Source organism: Onychomys torridus, chromosome 12 (genome assembly GCF_903995425.1).
Source record: "Onychomys torridus chromosome 12, mOncTor1.1, whole genome shotgun sequence".
In the NCBI taxonomy this organism is placed as follows: domain Eukaryota; kingdom Metazoa; phylum Chordata; class Mammalia; order Rodentia; family Cricetidae; genus Onychomys; species Onychomys torridus.
This window is the reverse complement of record NC_050454.1, coordinates 31,066,919-31,089,171: the sequence shown is the minus strand read 5'-3', so window position 1 is coordinate 31,089,171 and position 22,253 is coordinate 31,066,919.

The window sequence follows — 22,253 nt, the reverse complement described above, 5'->3', positions numbered from 1 at the left end:
TAAGCATGTGAAGGACCTATATGACAAGTACTTTAAGTCCCTGAAAAAAGAAATTGAAGAAGATGTCAGAAAATGGAAAGATCTCCCATGCTCATGGATCGGCAGGATTAACATAGTAAAAATGGCGATCTTACCAAAAGCAATCTACAGATTCAACGCAGTCCCCATCAAATTACCAACACAATTCTTCACAGATCTGGAAAGAATAATACTCAACTTCATATGGAAAAACAAAAATCCTAGGATAGCCAAAAGAATTCTGTACAATAAAACATCCTCTGGAGGCATCACAATCCCTGACCTCAAGCTCTACTATAGAGCTACTGTAATAAAAACAGCATGGTACTTGCATAGAAACCAACATGTGGATCAATCGAATCTAATTGAAGACCCTGACATTAACCTGAACACCTACGAACATATAATTTTTGACAAAGAAGCCAAAAATGTACAATGGAAAAAAATAATGCATCTTCAACAAATGGTGCTGGCATAACTGGATGTCAATGTGTAGAAGGCTGCAAATAGATCCATATCTGTCACCATGCACAAAACTTAAGTCCAAGTGGATCAAAGACTTCAACATAAATCCAGTTACTCTGAACCTGATAGAAGAGAAATTAGGAAGTACTCTTGAATGCCTTGGCACCAGAGATCACTTTCTCAATATAACACCAGTAGCACAGACACTGAGAGAAATAATCAATCAATGGGACCTCTTGAAACTGAGAATATTTTGTAGAGCAAAGGATACAGTCAACAAGACAAAGCACCATCCTACAGAATTGGAAAAGGTCTTCACCAACCCCACATCTGACAGAGGGCTGATATCGAGAATATATAAAGAACTCAAGAAATTAGACATCAAAATGCCCAACAGTCCAATTAAGAAATGGGCTATAGAACTACACAGAGAATTCTCCACAGAGGAAGTTCAAATGGCTGAAAGACCTTTAAGGAATTACTCAACATCCCTAATTATCCAGGAAATGCAAATCAAAACAACTCTGAGATACCACCTTACACCTGTCAGAATGGCTAAGAGCAAAAACACAGAAGACAGCTTATGCTGGAGTGGATGTGGAGCAAGGGGAATTCTCCTCCACTGCTGGTGGGAATGCAAGCTTGTACAGCCACTTTGGAAATCAATATGGTGCTTCCTTAGAAAATTGGGAATCCATCTCCCCCAAGACCCAGCTGTAGCACTCTTGAGCATATACCCAAGGAATGTTCAATCATACCACAAGGGCATTTGCTCAGCTATGTTCATATCAGCATTGTTTGTAATAGCCAGAACCTGGAAACAACCTAGATGCCCTTCAACTGAAGAATGGATAAAGAAAATATGGCACATATACACAATGGAGTATTACTCAGCAGAGAAAAACAATGACATCATGAGGTTTGTAGGCAAATGGATGGATCTAGAAAAAATAATCCAGAGTGAGGTAACCCTGACTCAGAAGCTCAAACATGGTATATACTCACTCATAGGAGGATACTGGATGTAAAACAAAGATGACTAGACTGCTATACAGCTCCAGGGAGGCTACCTAGAAAACGGGACCCTAGGAAAGACACAGGGATCACCCAATGACAGAGAAATGGAGGAGATCTACATGAACAACCTGGATGACAGTGGGAGTAATGAAGGGCAAGATTTGAGGGAAACAAAGTTTAGGGGAGCAGGAGATCCCAGCTGGATCAAGAACAGAAAGGGAGAACAAGGAATAACAGACCATCATAAATGATGACCACATGAGAACAGGATAGGCAGAGTGCTGGAGAGGTCCCCAGAAATCCACAATGATATATCCTCTGTAGACTGCTGGCAATGGTCGAGAGAAAGCCTGATCTGACCTAGTCTGGTGATCAGATGACTAAACACTCTAACAGTCGAGCTGGAACTCTCATCCAATAACTGATGGAAGTGGATGCAGAGATCCTCAGCCAGGCCTCAAGTGGAGCTCCAGGTGTCCAACTGTCGAGAAAGAGGAGGGACTGTAAGAGTGTGAATTGTTGAGACCAAGATTGCAAAGATCACAGGGACAAATAGCCAAATGAATGGAAGCACATGAATTATGAACCAAATGCTGTGGAGCTCCCAGCCGGATCAGGCCCTCTGGATAAGTGACACAGTGAATAGCTTGAACTGTTAGTGAGGCATCCATGCTGTGGGACCAGGACCTATTCTTAGTGCATGAACTGGCTGTTTGGAACCTTGGGCTTACACAGGGACACTTTTCTCAGCCTGGAAGAAGGGGACTGGACCTGCCTTTACTGAATTCACCAGATTTAAATGAATCCCCAGGGGAGTCTTGGCCCTGGAAGTGATGGGAATGGAGGGCAGGGGATGGGGGGAAGGTTGGGGTGGCGTCAGGAGGGGGGAGGACAGAGGAACCCATGGCTAATGTGTAAAATTAAAACACAAATATAATAATAATAAAAAAAGAAAAAGAAAAGAAAACAAAAGATCCAGGTATGCTACTCTTGGTCATATACACACTGGATTATTCATCCAACAACAAGAATACTTTTTCAACCATATTAATTGTGGCTTTATTCATAACAGCCAGAAACTGGAAATAACCTATTTCTCTTTCAGCAGAAGAGTGGGTACAGAAAATGTGGTACATTTACACAATGGTATATTACACTGCTGTTAAAAAATGACATCAAGAAATTTGAAATAAAATTGATGGAACTAGGAAAAAAAACTACAGGACAGTTGGCATATGCTGATCCCTCAACATGGGAACAGCTCTGCGACTGGATGAGACTTATAAATTTGGGATGCCTTTTGCCTACTCAAATGTAGTACAGATAATCATCTTTATCTAATTTGTGCACACAGCATATTCCATATTCGTGTTAATGCCGTTATGTTTATTATTTTTAAAAGTTAGTGTGTTTTGAGAAAAAAAGATCCATCTACCAACCAAGACAAGTATCCCAGGTGATCCAGGTTCTCAGAATGCCTCTGTTGCAGTTTCCTCAAAAACCTGCATCCAGAACATCTTCAAAGTTGGTAGCTAAGATAGTAGACAAACAGACTACTCCAGTCAGGACTTCAGTTAAGCCCTGCACTTTGCCATATACAGGGACTGAACGACAAATGATACAGCAGCTAGTCCCTCAGGACTTGAACATTATCTCAACTTTCTCTGGGTTCCCTAAGGATGCCTTCACACTGAGACAATGGGAAGCAATTTTAGGAATACAACACTCACATTCCTAAGAGGTAGCATGTGTGGTTTTTGGTTGTCTGGTGGGTTATGGATGTTTGCTTTCTTTTAGTGGCAAACTAAAAACTCAAAAAAGGTTAGTTTCAATGATGTCTTTCTGAAAAGAAAAAAAGAAGGATGTAGGAATAGTAAGATAAAAGGGTAGATTATTGATTTCACTTTTAAACTAAAAAGCAACTACTAGCCTCAAATATTTTACATTTTTGTGGAGTTTTGTATACTGATTAAATTTAAAATTACTTTTGTAACATACTGTACATATGTTTCTACTCTTGCTTAAGGTACTTTACCTATACAATTAATTTAAAAATGAAATGTAAAGTTCTAGTCCTTATAAGCTATTATTATACACTGTTTAGTATAATTAAGAAATGCAGGTTAGTAGTTAGTCATATATAACAGTTAAATTTGTATTCATGTTAGGTATATTTTCAAGATTAAACAGAGATATATTTTAGACAGGTAGGCTTCAAACACCTCAGAGATCTACAGAATATGGCATTTAAGATATTTTAACAACATAAGGCTTTTCAGACAGATGTCTGCTGCTAGAAGTAAAAATCTCCTTCAGAGAATTGGACATTGCAGAACCTCTATATGGAGTTTGCTTTCAATGTGGCAAAGTTAGCCACTGGGCAAGAAACTGCCCTTGTCTTGACTGCTGACAGGATGCTATACAAATTGGACAAGCAAGACACAAAGGGGGTTGACAGCTGAACTTTGCCAAGACAACGTAGGACAGTCCTTCAAAATTTCTGCTTCATAGAAAAGTTTGTCAGATATTCTAGGCCTGTAAGCTGAAGATGGATGCTTCAGTGTTTCAGAGGAACCTTGGGTGACTGTCCGGGCAACCAGATATTTTTGTCATTTCTATAATTTTGGAAGTTGCTTGTTCATTTCTTCGTGTTGATTCAGATAATATTTTACCCTTCTCAGGTCTTTGTTAGGGTTGAAGACTACATAGTTTTACTGTTTTCCTTGTTACCAATTTCAATAAAGAAACACAAAAAGATATGTAATGATTATAAAGGTTGAGAGACATAAAAGCTCAAGTTGTTTCTAAGAAAATGTTTTAAGAGCTAAAAAGCTGTTTTTAGGATAGTAATACAGGTTATGATAGAAAGTGATCTAGGTACAGAACTTTGAACTCATCAAGATAGGATAGATAATAGAGTACTTTCTCCAAAGTTGCCAAATACAAATGGACCAGACATTGTGAATGCAATTCTTACCTGATAATTGTTTTTATTGTATATAGTTTATTGGTGTTAGAGAAAGAGCCCTTTATTGGATTAAGGGGGGAAATGATGGAATAATATTTGTTTGTTCTACCTCCCCTGTCTAAGGCCCTTTCTAATTGGTTTAATGAAGATCTGAAAGACCAGTGGCTAAGTAGGAAAGTATAAGTAGGACTTATGGTAGGAACTATGGGAAGGAATCTTACATGGGAGATTTGCTAGTGAGACACAGAGGAAGTTGATATGTGGTATTGAGCAGAGGTAACAAGCCACATGGTAGAATGTAGATTAATATTAATGGGTTAATTTAAGTTATAAGAGCTAGTTGGGAACAAGCCTAAGCTAAGACCATGTTTTATACTTAATAAGAAGTCTCTGTATCATTATCCAGGAGCTGGTGGTCCAAAAGAAAAACCCATTACAGTTGCATAAATTTGTTTATGAATTTTTATATAAACTCTTATACCCCACCAATAGATAAAGCCTATATTATCACTTATGAATGACTACATATGAGATAAGCTATCACATTTCATGGAATTTGATCAGTGTAAAAGTGGTTTTAGTTGTACTTCTAGATAATTTAGTGGATTTTTTCTTTTTAACCAACTGCTATTTTGTATAAGAGAGCAACATACATGCCAGTGGTAAATATTTTCTGATTGTGGCACATATAAATGTTAGTACTGTTGTAAAGAAATATGAACATGTGGTCCACCCACCTCTTTCTGCTATCTCCACACTCAGAGAATCTTGGCAAAGGAATCTATGGTACTGTCTGCATGATACTACCAGAAGAGCTTTCTAATCCCTTTGTCTGCCTACACATGCCAGTTTTTGAATATTTAGGAGAGGTAGACACAGGCTACACATGCTACTTAAAGACTGGTTTTATCCCATTTTATTTTTCCTAATACCAATTACCTCACCCTGACAATATGCCATCAAGAACATTAATTCTTTCAAGATCTAACTCCCTCCCTCTGCTTGCCAGTTACCATATAAGATTCATCTTACACTAAATCCTTCATAAGAGTTACATGAACACTCAATGTCCAGGAAGCTGTGTACAACTCTGTGATGATTAAGTTTGCATGACAACTTGCCATGATTTAGAATAACCTGAGAAGGGATCATCAGGTGAAGAATTTTCTTGATTGCCTTAATTTACATGGGAAATATCACCCCAGATATGGGCTGTGCCATCTGGTTGCAGCACAGATAAAAAGGATAATGAAGAAGGGAGATTTTGCTGGCTTGACTTTTCTTCTCACTGCCTAGTTAATTCACCTTATAGCTGCTGCCTTGATTCATCCGTTGTTAGTAGAACCAGCATTTCCAGTCTTCTCATGTGGATTGAGGACCTGTCTTCCTAATTTTCCACAGTAGAGTGAGAGCACTGAAGTCCCTGATCTCCTGGACTGAGCAACTGTGGGACAGCCATTGCTGGACTGCTCTGACTGCTGAGGTATCCAGCCTGAAGGACTGAGTCACTACTGAGTCCTCAGCCTCTCAGGTATGAAATAGGTGTTGCTATTTTAATTTAAACACATAGTCTGATTTAATCATTCATTACACACATACACACACACACACACACACACACACACACACACACGCACACATACCATGGTGTGTGTATTTTCTGTTCCTCTAAAGAACCCTCACCAATACAAAACCAATACAAAACACCCACTATAACTCTTGCTTTTACCTTTTTCAATCAGCAAAACCCTACCACATTGTGGCCTGGCCTTTACCTTTTAGTCTTATGTTTAACTTCCTTTAAATGTACGTTTCCCTATTTGCTTTCTTTATTTTTCTGCTTTTGACAGTTTTGTAGTCTCATCCTTTCATTAAAAAAGTGGTGTGTGTGTGTGTGTGTGTGTGTGTGTGTGTGTGTGTGTGTGCTAAATGTGTGCCTGTGCTTGCAAAAGCAAGAAGAGAGTATCAAATTCCCTAGAGCTGGAATTACAGGTGGTTTTGAGCCATATAATAAGGTACTAGGAACCAAACCTGGATCCTCTAGAAGAATAGGGCGCTGTTTTTAATGACAAAGTGATCTATTTCTCCAGGCCCTTCCCTATTTCACTGATGGAAGTGTGGCCCTGCCACAAGGACACTTTTCTCTGTGATTCTTCTTAACTGATGGTTGTTCCTGTATATTCTATTTCCCCTTCCAGGGAGATCCATGTGCTCCCCACTAGAGCCCTCCTCTTGACCTAACCTCTCTAAGTCTGTGGATTGTAGCTTGATTGTCATTTACTTAACATCACAACCACTGTAATCCCCCTCCCTCTGATGATACAAAATCCTTATTTCAACAGGGATCACACAGCTCCTTTGGACTTTACCAAGTTGCAGAGTGTCTCTGGAGTGTCAGTTCAATTGCAGTACATTCTCCCACATTCCTACCTATGTGGTAGGTGGTCTCTACTCTGCTGACTCCACCTTCATGCTTCCTGCATCTACCTGTACCTAAAAGTGGAAGAGCTCCTCCCTGATGTTCTCCATGTTTTCTCTGACTAGCAGAAGAACAAGGGTAGAAGAGAACACAGAATACAGGCATTGTTTATTCTCCCCGTTCACAACTTCGATCAGTCCTCTTTTTGAAAACTGTACAGGGAAGCTCCATGTGTTAAATTCAAACATTCTCTGTATGAAGTGTACTTCTTTCTTTGCCATCCCTCTCTATCTTCAACGCCCTGAATTTTCTCATACTAAATAAAACAATAAGCATTTTAATCCCTGCCTTAAGCTGGGTTTTCTGGAAGCCCAGAGTAAATAAAAATAGCTAATATCTGTGACTGTTGATCATGGAAACCAGTTGGATAAATAAGAAATTTCCAAGCTGAAATGAAGAAGTTACAGCACATTGTACATCAGCAGAGTTCTTTGCTCTGGATTGCATGTTGAGGAAAAGAGATGGTGACTTGGTTAATGCTTCATGAACCACAGGTAAGCACACTTTGTTTTGTTTCTTTTCCCCCGATGTAGCTAGAGTTTTCCTGCCTGGCCCAGTCAGGACAGATCCCTCTCACCCGCCAGGCCCACAGTCGCTCAGAACCAACCAAGTAAACACACAGAAACTTACATTGTTTAGAAACAGTCTGGCCGTGGCAGGCTTCTTGTTATCTACTTCTTTTATCTTAAATTAACCCATTTCTATTAATCTATACTTTGCCACATGGCTCGTGGCTTACCAGTACCTTACATCTATCTATCTTGTCATGGCAGCGGCTGGTGGTGTCTTTTTCCACCCAGCCTTCCACCTCCCAGAATTCTCTTCTCTCTTGTCCCGCCTATATTTCCTGCCTGGCCACTGGACAATCAGAACTTTATTTACACAGAGCGATATCCACAGCACTTCCCCTTTTCTTTTTTTTTTTTAAAGGAAGGTTTTAACTTTTACATAGTACAATTACATATAACAAAACAATCATCAAACAAGAATTACAGATACAATATTAAAGAAGATATCCTATATATCTTATATTTGTGAGTTTAAGGTTTTATATCGAACTTATCTTTTATCATAACTGAGGAAATTATAACTATCTAGTCTTCAACCACGTCAAAGACTTCAGAAGGATATAATATTACCTGAGAACCAGGAGAAGGATGCAAGCAACTTTTGGGAGTCTTGCAGGGAACACAGAGAAAGCTGGCAGCCTGGACAGCCACCTAATGTTCCTTTGTAAAGTTGGGGCATTTGTCTTCAGCCCACAGGGCTAGAGTCTCTTGGTCACTTCTCTCAGTGTCCTGTAGAATGTCTGGCAGTTTCCTCTGTGAAGCAGGAACCTGAAGGACCATTTTGTCAAGCAAACTTCAGTGGTCACCTTTTTATGGGTCCTGCATGTCCAGTCGATCAAGCAGTCCAGGCAAGAACAGTTTCTTGCCCCAATGGCTATTTTTGCCAAGGTGAAGATAAGATATGAAGTGTCTTTAATGCCCATCCTCCTCTCTGAAGTAAATGGGTGTTGCCAGGAGCAGACATGTCTCACTGTCCAGAAAGTCTAAATTTTAAAAATATTTTAAATGCCATATTCTGTAGACCTTTGAAGTGTTTGAAGATTACCTGTCTATCTGAAATATATCTATGTATACATAGAAAACTTAACATGACTATAAGTTTGACTATCATAGAAGACTAATTGATCTGTATTTCTTAATTATCCATTACAATTTAAAATGAGCTATACAAACATAATATCTTAAACAGGAGTAGAAATATACATACAGTATAACAAAATTAACTTTAAGTTTGTATCAATAGACTAAAATCTATACCAATGTAAAGCATTTTAAATAAGTTGTTGTTCTTTAGAAGTAAGTTCTTAATCTACCTTTTTCCCTATTATATCTATATCATATCCCCCTTTCTTCTTTAGAAAGAGATCGCATTTATAATCAACCTGCTTTAAATAAAAATACTGTTTTTTTTCTGTCCCACACTAGAGGGCTCTTCTGATTTGGGACACAAAAATCTCTTAACCTTTTCTTTTAGAATGTGTTTGGGTTTAGAGAAGGAGTGAGCCAATTCCATCTTCAAAGCCAGCTTGATAATTTTGGGAAATTGGGCGTAGTTTCTCTTACTACTTCCTGCTGGAGTGGGGCGCTGTATCTGATGGGGACACAAAGAAAATTTTAGGATTATGGAGTAGTCCATGAGGGTAAACCTCTGAGCCAGTTGCCTTGAAACCATTCTGGATGTTGGGTCATCTGGGCCGTGGTGTCATCCAAGACCTTTCAGGTGGTCTTGGCTGATCAAACCTGATGTATCTTAACCCGGAACAAACCCACAGCCTCTGGCTTTCTGTGGAAACAAAAGTAGAGATTCTTTTCCAAAGCAACATATCCTTATATCCAAATTTTGAAGTCAAGGTACCTTTAAAATTTACATATTTATTTAACTCAACAGCTCTTACGATCAAATCTTTTTCTGCAGTTAAAAATCCCAAAGACAAGACAAACCAGATTCTCTGTGTAATATCCATCTTTGTAAGACTGAAACACTGCTGTGGCTGCTGGCTCTGCCCACCTCAGCTTCCCAACATGGTGGTGGTACAGTTTACCGCCAGCTCTGTGTCTGGAGCCATGTGTACCATCAACTATCAGAAGCAGTTCTATCAAAGCAGCACATAGCCCAGATTTTTTTTTTTTTTTTTTTTTTTTTTTTTTTTTTTTTTGACTAGCAAAGGCTAAATCTAACATGCAGCAGAGCAAAGTGCTGTTTGTAGACTCCTCATTCCCGCCACACTGCAGGTCAGACACACATGCCAGAAACCCGCCACAGTAGCTCAAACTGGCGGGCTGCTGCTAACTTGAGAGAGACAACTAGGAAGCTATTTTTAGCTCTGTTTTAGAATCTCTTTTCTCAGGTTTTAGGTGGAAATTCTTGCAAACACGTTGGGTGCCATTTGTAGTTAGAGTTTTTCTGCCTGGCCCAGTCAGGACAACTCTCTCTCACCCGCCAGGCCCATAGATGCTCAGAACCAACCAAATAAACACACAGAAACTTACATTGTTTAGAAACTGTCTGGCCGTGGCAGGCTTCTTGTTATCTACTTCTTTTATCTTAAATTAACCCATTTCTATTAATCTATACTTTGCCATATGGCTCGTGGCTTACCAGTACCTTACATCTTGTCATGGTGGTGGCTGGCGGTGTCTTTTTCCACCTAGCCTTCCACCTCCCAGAATTCTCTTCTCTCTTGTCCCGCCTATACTTCCTGCCTGGCCACTGGACAATCAGAACTTTATTTACACAGAGCGATATCCACAGCACCGGGAGGTTTCTTCTCCTCCTTCTTCTTCTTCTTCTTCTTCTTCTTCTTCTTCTTCTTCTTCTTTTTTTCTTTTTAACCCAGTGATTGAGCTTTGCATTTCCACTTGGGACTATATTTTATTTCATTTTTGTTGTTTTTCTTGATCAAAAACATAGTAAGAGTTTCACATGAAATGAATCACTGGGAAATCAGTGTGCAATCACTTATGTGCATCCCTGATTACAGCTCCTAAACCAGCATAGATATTGATAGAGCCATTTTGAGATTGAAAATTTCATTTTCTGGTGAAGCACTTATGGCTGTCCTGTAAAATTCTTCTGGTGATGGATTTGTTCAATTCAAAGAACACACTGGCTACATGTGGCTATTGAAAGCTTAGAATGCGGCAAATGAGACTGAACAAAGAAAGTGTTTGACTTTTTTAATTCAAATGTAAATGATTACATGTAACTGATGGTTATTTTACTGAGCTGAGCAGTTTTAAACCAGCAAGAACAATACTCTCATAGCATATGGAACAACCTATAGGGGCTAGGAGATGGCTTAGGACTTTAGAGTATTTTCTGCTCTTGTGGAGGACCTGGGTCCATTTCCCAGTACTTATATAGTTGTTTACAAACATCTGTAAGTCCAGTTACAGGAGTCTGGTACTACGGGCACAAGAAACTCATATAACACCCATGAATATATGCAGACAAATACTTATAAACATAATACAAAATAAATAAAGAAATCTAAAGGGTTTTTTTTTTTTTTTTTTTAAACGAAACCACCTGTAGCTGTTTAGTAAAAAATCACTGCTGAGGACAACTAGTTTCTTGCTATCCCAAGCACACGGCATGAACTATACTTCAACTGAGTGATAAGAAAATCCCCCAAAAAGAAGGAAATGGTGATTTTTGACAACCCTAAGAAGTTTAGCCTTTGGGTTAAAATAAAACAAATTGATAAACATTTCTCTTCTGGCCTTATGGAAAATTAATATTGAATAACTGTTCTTGTACTTTCTGTACATGTAGTTTTTGAAGGTATATGATCATAACATCCATTATTGAATGAATTAAAAATTGTAAATATGACCTATGAGAGCTTACTAAATATTACTAAGCTCTTTATACTTCTGAACCAAAAACATGTCCTTGAATACATACCACAAATTTTGTAAGGAATCAACTCTATCATCTCTTTAGCCCCCAGCCCTGCCTTGATGTTGCTGATGAACTCTGCTCACTCGTTAATTTAATATTTGTATTTTCATTATTCAGTCATTATTATAGTGGATAAAATTTTCTCTTTCATTAGATTTTCAGCTCTGTATAAACAGGAAGATTACTCCTTAACAAGCATTAAATGTATAAGCAAAGATTACTCACTTTAGAAGAAAGAACTCCATATAATTTATCTCTACATACAAAAATACCAGAAGACCTCCCAATGGCTAAGTTAAATAATATATGTTGCTATAACATATATTAATAACATGTTTCCTTTATAGCTCCTTTCCAGTTACCTGATGTAATGAATGGTTCAGCTGTCCTCAAATCCAATAATAATTAATGGGAAGCTTACCAACCATAAACTAGACTAATTGAAAGTTTTTAAAATAAATAATTGCCTTTTGAAAACTGTATCTAGCAATTGTTGTATAAAATTGGCAACATAATTAATTTCAGAACTCTGAAGTTCAGCTAATTCTCTCAGTGTTATGATTCTTGTCAGCTTATCTCACTGACTTCTGTGAGAAAGGACGGACCACAGGCAAAGGCTGACACCATGTGAGTTACCCTTTACAACTCCTTGTATCTCATTGTCTAATTTTACTGCATGCATCTTGTGACTGAAATATGTTAAAATATGGTACAAGCTTCTAAATGGGAAGTTTCAAATTGTGTTAGAATTAATTACTTCTCTTTCTGAACTGGTAAAACAGACAGAAAACTAAAATGCCAGCTGGCTTCTTGGGTGAACAGGTGGTCCACTGAGGAAGTCAGAATAAAAAGACTTTCCTTTTTGTAAGCTCTGAACGCTTACTAGCTCCGTAGGACGCCGCTGCTTAGTCTTAAACTTTTAGCTTGAACATATTTTTGTTTTAATCACTTGTCACAGTGTTGAATACATTAAATAAAAATTTTGTATGTCAGTAAATAGTAAATATGTTCTCTTTAACTCTACAAACAAAATGTTGGGTAAAGAGTGACACCAGAGAGGGACGCTAAGAGTGCCAGCAACCTGGAAGGCACTTGAGGCAGCTGTAGAGGCTGAGTTCACTGTCTAGAGAGGCAAAGCAGCCAGGACAGCACAGAGGAACAAGGAGGCACCCAAGCCTATAAAAGCACAAAGTGTTGCTCAGTTCAAAAAATATTAGTAGTTAAAAATGGCTGGACTTTATGGTGGGCTTTTATTAGTTAGTGGGAGAGGGAGAGGGAGAGGGAGAGGGAGAGGGAGAGGGAGAGGGAGAGGGAGAGGGAGAGGGAGAGAGAGAGAGAGAGAGAGAGAGAGAGAGAGAGATCAGATCATTGTTGTCTATGACCTTGACGTTGTGCACTAAGAACTTTACCCACAGGTCATTCATTACAAGTGCCTCTGAGCTAGGAAGGGGACCTAATCAGTTGGAGGTTTTGCCAAGATGGATTAGAAATAAATGAAGACAGAAACTTCGGTAATAGAGACCAATGCTAAAATGAGGCATTTACTGAGAATGTAGCTTGTGAAGTAGTGCATTGCCATGGAAATGGGTAAGCACTCACAAAATAAAGATGTCAATCAACAAATCAGAAGCTTTACATTTTGCCAGATGCAAGATGAAGCAACAAATCTGTTTCTATATACTATCAATAAACATTTGGAAAGTATGATCTCAGAGCATTACTATCTAGTAATATAGTAGCATGGAATAGCATAAATCTATGGTAATACATTATTCCAGATTTGTAAGACCCTTATGTTTTTTTTAAATAAATAAATAAATTAAGGTGGTAAGAGAACAAAAGGATGGAGTGTGTTTATGGTTTGGAGAATCAATTGAAAAGATATCAATTTTTACTAAGTTGACTCATTGAATCAATACAGCAACAATAAAAATTGTAATGTTTCAAACGAGTTGATAATTTGATCTAAAATGATCCCATTACGTTTTATTAGTACTCATACTATCACATATCAAGAATCATTACAAAGCAATAATAATTAAACTTTCTTATTAAATCAGGTGAGATAAATAAACCAGAATCAGTATCAAGTAGGAAACAGATGATGAAAACACAATCAAACAAATTGTTTCACAATCATCACAAGTGTGATAGGGAAATAATATTTTTAAAAAGACCCATGAGGAGAATTAAAAATACATCTTGATTCTTGACCTTGTACCATGTACAATGATTATGTAGAAAAGGTAAAGTGTACAGAAGATATTATAGGAAAATAGCTACATGAACTCAGCAAAATAAATCAGTTCTTTACAAGTTCTCAAAACACTAACAGTGCACACAAAGACTCATAAACTGGGTTATATTGATATACAAACTTTACATTCGTCAAAAGAATAAAAGGCCCATACTAAGTGGAAAAGATATTAACAATATATACAGCTCACAAAGTATCCAAAGCTAAAATTTACCTAATTCATGTCGATAATAAATGTAGGCAGAAAACTAAAAACATATCTTTCATAAGCACACACACCCCTGAGGTGTCAGATTTATCCATCAAAGATTCTCAACCCAATTAATTATCAGAAACTTGAAAATTAAAAAAAAACATTTGTCATGACATAGGAACTAAAATAACTAAAGTGACCAGAATCTGGAACAATAGACTCCTAAGCATTGTTGTGGAGTGTGAAAACTGATGGACATACTGTTGGAAATAGCAATATTATTGAAGTTGGAGATATACTCATCCCATTACCTAGATGCACTATGCATATAGAAATGTTTAAATAAGCTATCTACAAATGTGTGCCAAAAAGCAGGAGGAAGAATTTCCAAAATAATATTTAGGAAAAGTCTCAAACTTAGAAACTAAACATACAATTTAAATAGAACAGGTGAGAAAAATCAATACACACAATAGAATAATATATGTCAACGGGAATGAATACATTACTGTTACTTGAAAGTACTGTGAATGTTTTTCCAAAGATTATCCTGATGTACAAAAAGAAAATTCCAGAAGGGATCACTTCTATATGATTCTTGTTAAACAAATTTCAATAAGTGCATTCACACACACACACACACACACACACACACACACACACACTTCCCTTTATTCTGTAAGAGTCTGGAATAATATGTCCCACTGAAACATCATAGTGGCTGAGAGGAGACAAAGTAGGTTCATCCTGGGTTCTGTCACGTTCTTCCTTCTGTGGAAAGTTAATGAGCTTCATATTTGTATCAATCTGATCTTTCTCTGCTAGGAGACCAACTAACCAACAAGAAAACATTGTAATGGAGGAATGGATTACTTGGACTTAGCCTTTCAGATCTTTGAGTTCACATCCTTTGCTTCTGTTGATTCTGGGTCTGTGGGGAGTCACAATGCCTTGAGAGCATGATTATATCAGTAGGAGTCAGTTTCTGTTACCAGAGACAGAAAACAGGCAGAGAAAGGCATCAGGGACCATTGTGACTCTTAAAGGCTTGCTTGCTCCCCACAGGTAGACCCAACTTCCTACAGTTTCTACCCACAACCCCTCAAACAGTGCCATCAACTGGGAACCATATGTTCAAAACATGAAGGACAATTTGTATTCAGCCACAACAGGACTTAAAGCTTCCACTTGGAAGTCTTTTGACTGGATAGTTTCTTCATGGTAGAATGTACTCACAGACAAAAATAAAATGTAGCACATAAACAATCTGAGAAGTAATATGGAATAAATGTTTAACTAGTTCTGAATTACCAGGCCAAAGTCACCTCATATGACTGAGAGGAATGAAACCAGGCCAGCTGGAAGGTCTACAGCAGAATTTAAGCTGTGGCAATTTTCTTGAGATTAATTAGAGTTTTTATACCTTTATCAAAAATGGAGTATAATGGCAATTGCCAGGATCAATGCAGCTGTAGTTGCCAGGATACAATGATGTTTGCAAGCTATACAGGGCATACAAGATGACCAAGGCCAACTGTCATGTGGAACCTCCGTATTACCTTGACTTCAGGAACATACAGAGAAACACAAAGTGTGCTAAGCACATCACTGCCTGAGGGAGTATGTCAGTCTCTCAGGTACTGGAAGGCACTTTGTGTTCCAGGAGTCAGACTCTGACCTGAAAAACCCATGATGCATGCCTCTCAAGGTCGCTAGTCCAGGCTAACTCCATGGTGACTTGCAGATCTTCAGATGTATTATTGCCCTTTTACAGTCAGCTTTGTTAGACTCAGGGTTACGGCTTTGTTCAACAATACAGCAAAATTGCTTTATTTCTTTGTCTATATGAAGATATAAATGTCATTCAAAAAGTACATAATATTATAGGTACATATGACCATTAGCATGTATTAACATTCTTTTGTACATATTTTGTCATTTGATTTTAAAAATATTTATTATTTTATTTTATGTATCTGAGTGTTTTGTCTGCCAAGTATGTATGTATACTGTGTACATGCCTGATACCTGCAGAGGTCAGAAGAGGTGATCAGGTTCCCTGAAACTGGAGTTGTGAGTTGCCATGCGGGTGCTGGGGACTGAAATCCTCTGCAAGAGCTAGAAGCACTTTTAAGGTGTGAAAGATGGAGAATTTGAAAAGAAAAGGTAAATGAATAGGCTAAAAGATATGTTTCTAAAGATTGTGAAGCAAAGCATAGGCAAAAGGCCAGCAAGCTAATAATTCATTTTTCTTTTTTATCAATTATGTGTGTTTGAGTGTGTGTGAGTGGGTGTTTGTGTGTATTTCTGTGAGTGTCTATGTGTGTACATGTGTGTCTGTGTCTGTCTATATCTTTGTGTGTGTGCATGAGTGTGTGTGTGTGAGCATATGTGAAGCACATGTGGAATATTTCAATTTTAAAAGTGCTGGTTTTCAAAAGAAGAGATGACAGAGAAATCCTTTCAGAGCAGCAATATGAATAACATGTTAAAGCTGTAAGCACCTCAGTCTACAGATGAATATATGTGAAATATGTGGATTATATACACAGTGTGATATTATTCAGGCAAATATGTCTATATACATGTTATTAAATGGATGAAACATAAAGACCTCCTATAAATTAAATGGGAGAGGTCTCATGAAACAAACACTATTCTAATCATCTCTGGTAACTAGAGTAGTTAAAATTACAGAGACAAGAAGTAGAACAACAGTTACCATAGGATATGAGGCATTGGTATAGAGTTTGGGTTTTGTATGATGAAGAGTTTGGGAAATGGATAATAGTAATGGTAACAAGACAATGTGGATGTACAAAATACAAGTAGAATGTACACTTGAACATGGTCAACATAGTAATCTGCATGAGTATTCTGGTATAATTAAAAAATTAAAAAGAAAAAACAACACATAGCAGAGATTATACATATCCTACATAATCTACATGACTTACTGTTTGATTTTTGATTCCAGAAGGAGAAGAAAAATGAGAGAGAAAAATATGTTAAAAAAATAGCCGGGTGGTGGTGGCGCATGCCTTTAATCCCAGCACTCAGGAGGCAGAGCTAGGTGGATTTCTGTGAGTTTGAGGCCAGCCTGGTCTACAAAGTGGGTTCCAGGAAAGGCACAAAACTACACAGAGAAACCCTGTCTCGAAAAACCAAAAATAAATAAATAAATAAAAACTAAAAATGGCTCACAATTGATAAAGCTGTGTGACTTAGAGAAACAAGATGCTACAAGAAAATAAAAACAAAGCACAGGGCTGTCCAGCTAAGACATATCGTAATCAGATTGTTGAACTAAATCATAAAGAGAAAATATTATAAGCTGGAAGAAAACATGATAAATACTTCAACAAACACATAATTTTTTTTATCTGAAACCATGAAGACCAGAAGAGAGTAGAATAATTTAAATGATTAAAGATTGAGAACTGTCAATATAGAATTCTATATCCATGTTATCACTTAAGAATAAGAGTAAAATACATTCCCAGATACAAAGAACTGAGTATCATAGATAGGTCCTATAATAAGCACTTGAGAAAATTCTTCAAGTTAACTCAAAAGAACATTGGAAATCATGTGAATTTATCTTTTGTTCTTTTTTTGTTGTCTTCCTACTTTTCTGGAAAATCTGTAAGCCCTTTAAGAGGGTTAAAATAATGTAAGGTTTATAATGCATGTAGATATAGTGAACAATCGCATCACAGAAGTCCCACATGTGTTTTGGCCTTCCTCCCTGTAAGTGACACAGAACATGGGACATTTGCTGCTGACTCAGAAAAGATGAAAATGGACATTAGTAACTACAGAAGCCTAACACTAAAAGTGAATAAGCAAATAAAGGTGAAAAAAGCTTTTAAAATATATTTACAGTGAACAAACGCAGAGGAAAGAGAAAAACAGACCCATGAAGGAGAGAAGAAGAGCCAGCTTAAACAGCCAAGATCCCCCTGCACTGCTTCAGTTTTGCTTCTGAAGCATTGAGCTTATCGTATTCTACAAAGCCACGTCATAATGTATGGCTTTCTACACCCAGCACAGGTTTCAATAATCACAACGTGAGCTTCCTGGTCCATAAGTGAAGTTTGGTCCAGGTGGCACAACTTTTGCACCGTCTTAGGGGAGAACCCTTTCTGCTGGTCATGTGAGCCAATGCAGAGTTCAGTTCCTTCAGGTGTAGGGCTGAGGGTCTTGTTTCCTTGCTGTCTGTCTCACGATATCATTTGCACTTTGTAGAGGCCATTCTTACACTTTTTCATCCTCTCCTTGTAGGAGAGACTAATGCTGTTAGATAAAGCCAACATAGATAATTCAGGGCAGTCTCTCATTTCAAGGTCCTTAGCCTTCCTCACGTCTCTGAAGCCTGCTTTCCATGCACAATGAATCAGTGATGCTGAGGATCACACTTGAGAACCCTTGGAAGCTATTCTGCCTGCTTCTTCGTCCTCTACCTCCAGATAGTTATACTCATCAATGTGTGAAGCACATTTACTTCATCCCAAAGACCAATTTCTCATTGAAAATCTCATCAGCTCAAAAAACTCCAAATCTTACCATCCAAACCACATAAATTACCAGCAAGAAAGGTTCTTAGAATAGTCTATCTGGAGCACTTCTCCACTTCTTCTTCAGAACGTTGAAGCAAATGAATTATCTGCTCCCTAAATATTGCATTATAAGAGACATTAGATAGTAGCCTTCAGATTTTAGTCTAGATAGCGAACTTGGGGAGAAAATGATTTGTGGTTCTATAGCTAGTTAAGCAAACTCTATGTTGTTTCAGTGTTTTCAATGATCCTCTGAGATGTGTAGGTCTTGCCCTCTACATCTGAGGATGTCATTCCAGGGGTTCTTCATGTTCCCTGAACAGTAGGGCATGAATGTAGCTGTGGAGATTTAGCGATGTGTTTTCTTATGTCCTGTCTTGTTTGTTCCTTCCCTTCTTCCCCTCTCCTTTTCTTCTTCTTCCCCTCTTCCTTCCCTTTCCTTCCTTCCTCCCTCTTCTTCCTCTTCTTTCTTCCTCTCTTCCTCCCCCTCACATCCCTCTCTTTAATATGTTACTTTTTAGGTTATCATACAATGTAATCATTTTCATAATGGCATCTTCATTCATATGTGTCAGTATGCTTAATTCTCATTTGTCCCCTACCCGAGGTGGTTGGTATTGTGTTCCCCAAAATATTGTGCACCCTAATAAACTTATCTGGGGTCAGAGAACAGAAAAGCCACTAGATATAGAGGCCAGAAAATAGTGGCACTCATGCCTTTAATCCTAGCATTCTAGAGGCAGAGATCCACCTGGATCTCTGAGTTCAAGGGCGCACTGAAAACAGCTGGGCATGATGACTCACACCTTAATTCTGGGGAGTGACAGCAGAAAGAGAAAGATATATAAGGCATGAAGACCAGAAACTAGAAGTATTTGGCTGGTTAAGCATTCAGGCTTCTAACAGCACAGTTCAGTTGAGATCCATTTGGATGAGGACTCAGAGGCTTCCAGTCTGAGGAAGCTGGATCAACTGAGGAATTGGTGAGGTGAGGAAGCTGTGGCTTGTTCTGCTTCTCTGATCTTCCAGTGTTCACCCCCAAACCTAGCTCCAGGTTTGTTTTTATAAATAAGACTCTTTAAGATTCATGCTACACCTACCCATGACACTTCACCATGATCCCTGCCCTGTTTCCTTTTTAAGTGTTGTATAGCTACTGTGCATAGGATGAAGCATACTGACATTTTCAAGTGTATCAGGCACTGTAAACATCTTCAACTCCTGTTTATTTCTCATGACCTCCTCCTTTCTTCCTGATATTGCTTCCTCTTACCAAATGTTCTCTCTCCTACCTTAAAGTCATACGTGAGTGCATGTATGCACATATATAGTCTCACCAGGGGTTATTTATACTTTGAACCTAGTTTATTTCAAATACAGAATGATCTTTGGGTTCCTCCAATTTTATTCTTCTTTGTAGCTGAAAAATAACTCCAATGTATATACATATTCCATAATTTCTTCATTCATTCATTTATCAATTGATACCAGGGCTGGCTTGATAGCATGGCTATTGTGAACAGTACTGCTTTTGTAGTATGATGGCTTAGATTCTTTTCTCTATATTCTGAGTGGGGTAGTGCTAGATCATAAAGCAATTGTACTTTATTTTTATCCAGACAAAAGATAAAATGGTCACTTCATGAGGAAGATACACAATTATAAACAGAGCTCCAAATTGCGTATAGCACAATTTAATATAATTAAAAGGAGGAAAAGCTGATTTTGAAATTTTCATCAGATATTTAATCTCTCTCTTTAGTGAACAGAGTTCCACAAATAAACTGATGTACTTACAGAAGATGTGACCAGAACTACCAGCCAACTTCATTTGATGTTAACCAGATCACAATGTCAAACAACTGTAGACTACACATCCTTTTCACTTATAGTGGTATTTTTTATGAGAACAGATTATTGTCTGGACCACTGAGCACCCTCAAAAAATGTTTAAAATGCCTTTGTAGTTTATTTTAATAAAAGATAATGAAAAGTGAAGCAAGTTGTCCCATGAGTCAGCTAAGAGAAGATAAACTCCATATAGAGTGTCTTCAACACCCATCTTTCTATTTGAAGTAAATCAGTGCTACCAGGAGCAGATGTGTCTCACTGTCCAAAAAGTCGAAGTTTTTAAAACATTTTAAATGCCATATTTTGTAGGTCTTTGAAGTGTTTGAAGATCACCTACCTATCTGAAATATTTCTATGTATACTTAGAAAACCTAACATGACTATATGTGATTATCATAGATGACAAATTATTAATCTGTATTTCTTAATTTTGCATTATAATTTCAAATGATCTGTACAAACATAATACCTTAAACAAGAGTTGAAATATACATACAGTATAAAAAAATTAACTCTAAATTTGTATCAATAAACTAAAATCCATAGAATTATAAAACATTTCAAACAAGTTGTTGCTCTTTAAAAGTAGATTCAATAATCTATCTTTCTATCCTATCATATCTATATCCTATCCCTCATTTTTCTTTAGAAAGATATTTACTATGACCAATAACAATTTATAACCAATCTCTAAGCAAGGACACATATTCATAATCCATTTTTTTTGGGAATGTGGAAATAGCTTTCCTAGGCTAATTTCTGCTGATTGGGGGAGCTTTTTTATTTCTTTATATAGCTGTCTACATTCCTTTTTCTCTTTCTTCCAATGAACAATTTTACATACACTGTAGACTGTTTAGGGTTTATCCCATCTGAATCTGTCTTATTGTGAATCTATTACTTTATGCTGGAGCATTGCTAGGACTGAATTGGCAGCTTTGGCTGCTGGCTCTGCCCACCTCAGCTTTTCAACACAGTGGACGTACATTTACTGCCATCTCTGGGGGAACCATGTTCATTGCTGACTCTGTGAAGCAGTGGGTCAATGCTTCCACCCAGCAGCATGTAGCCCAGAAGCCTTTTCTTTCTTTCCTTTTATCCCCCTGTCTGTACTAGAAAAGGATAGATCCACCATGCACCACACTGTGTGACTTGGAGATGCCTCTGTGTACTGCAGGGGGCATCATCCACAGCCATGCTGCTTAGCCCATGGTGGCCTGCTTCATCTCACAGGCAGTCGTCAGGACAGGAGTTTGCACTGCTGCTGGCATGAGACTGTGAGACTAGGAAGTCCAATGTGGCTCTTTTTCCTGTACATTCAGGATCTTTAAACTTTCTTAGGTCTATATGGTTCAATGCCCGACAGTGAGTGCGAAATGTAGTTGGAAAGTTTCTTCATCGTTCCTGGATCCCCACAGTCCCATGGCCTGCTTATAAAGTAATCACTCAGAAGCTTATATTAATTATAACTGCTTGGCCACTTGCTCAGGCTTATTACCGACTAGCTCTTAGTCTTAAATTATCCCATAATTCTTATCTATGTTTAGCCATGTGACTTGGTACCTTTTCTCAATTCTGCCTTGTCATCTTGCCTCCTCTGTATCTGGCTGGAAACTCCTGACTCTCCCTCTTCTCTGCCTCTGCTTGCCCCACCTATATTTCCTGCCTGGCTACTGGCCAATCAGCATTTTATTTATCAACCAATCAGAGCAACACACATTCATAGCATACAGAATGACATCATCCACCAGAGTATCTTTCTGGGCTTATCACTATTGTGCTTCATAGGCTTCAAAGCTTATTGGGAATTTTAATTTCCTTTTTCCCTGGTCAACCTGCATAATAACTTTGAATACTATAAGATCTAGTCATCAAAAAGGAGTCTCCCAGGTCAGTTCCAGCTTGATCCCTCCAAATCCTATGACTAAAATGTGTGTTGTCAATAGCAATGGAGTCTTCCCTTCAAGTTCTGG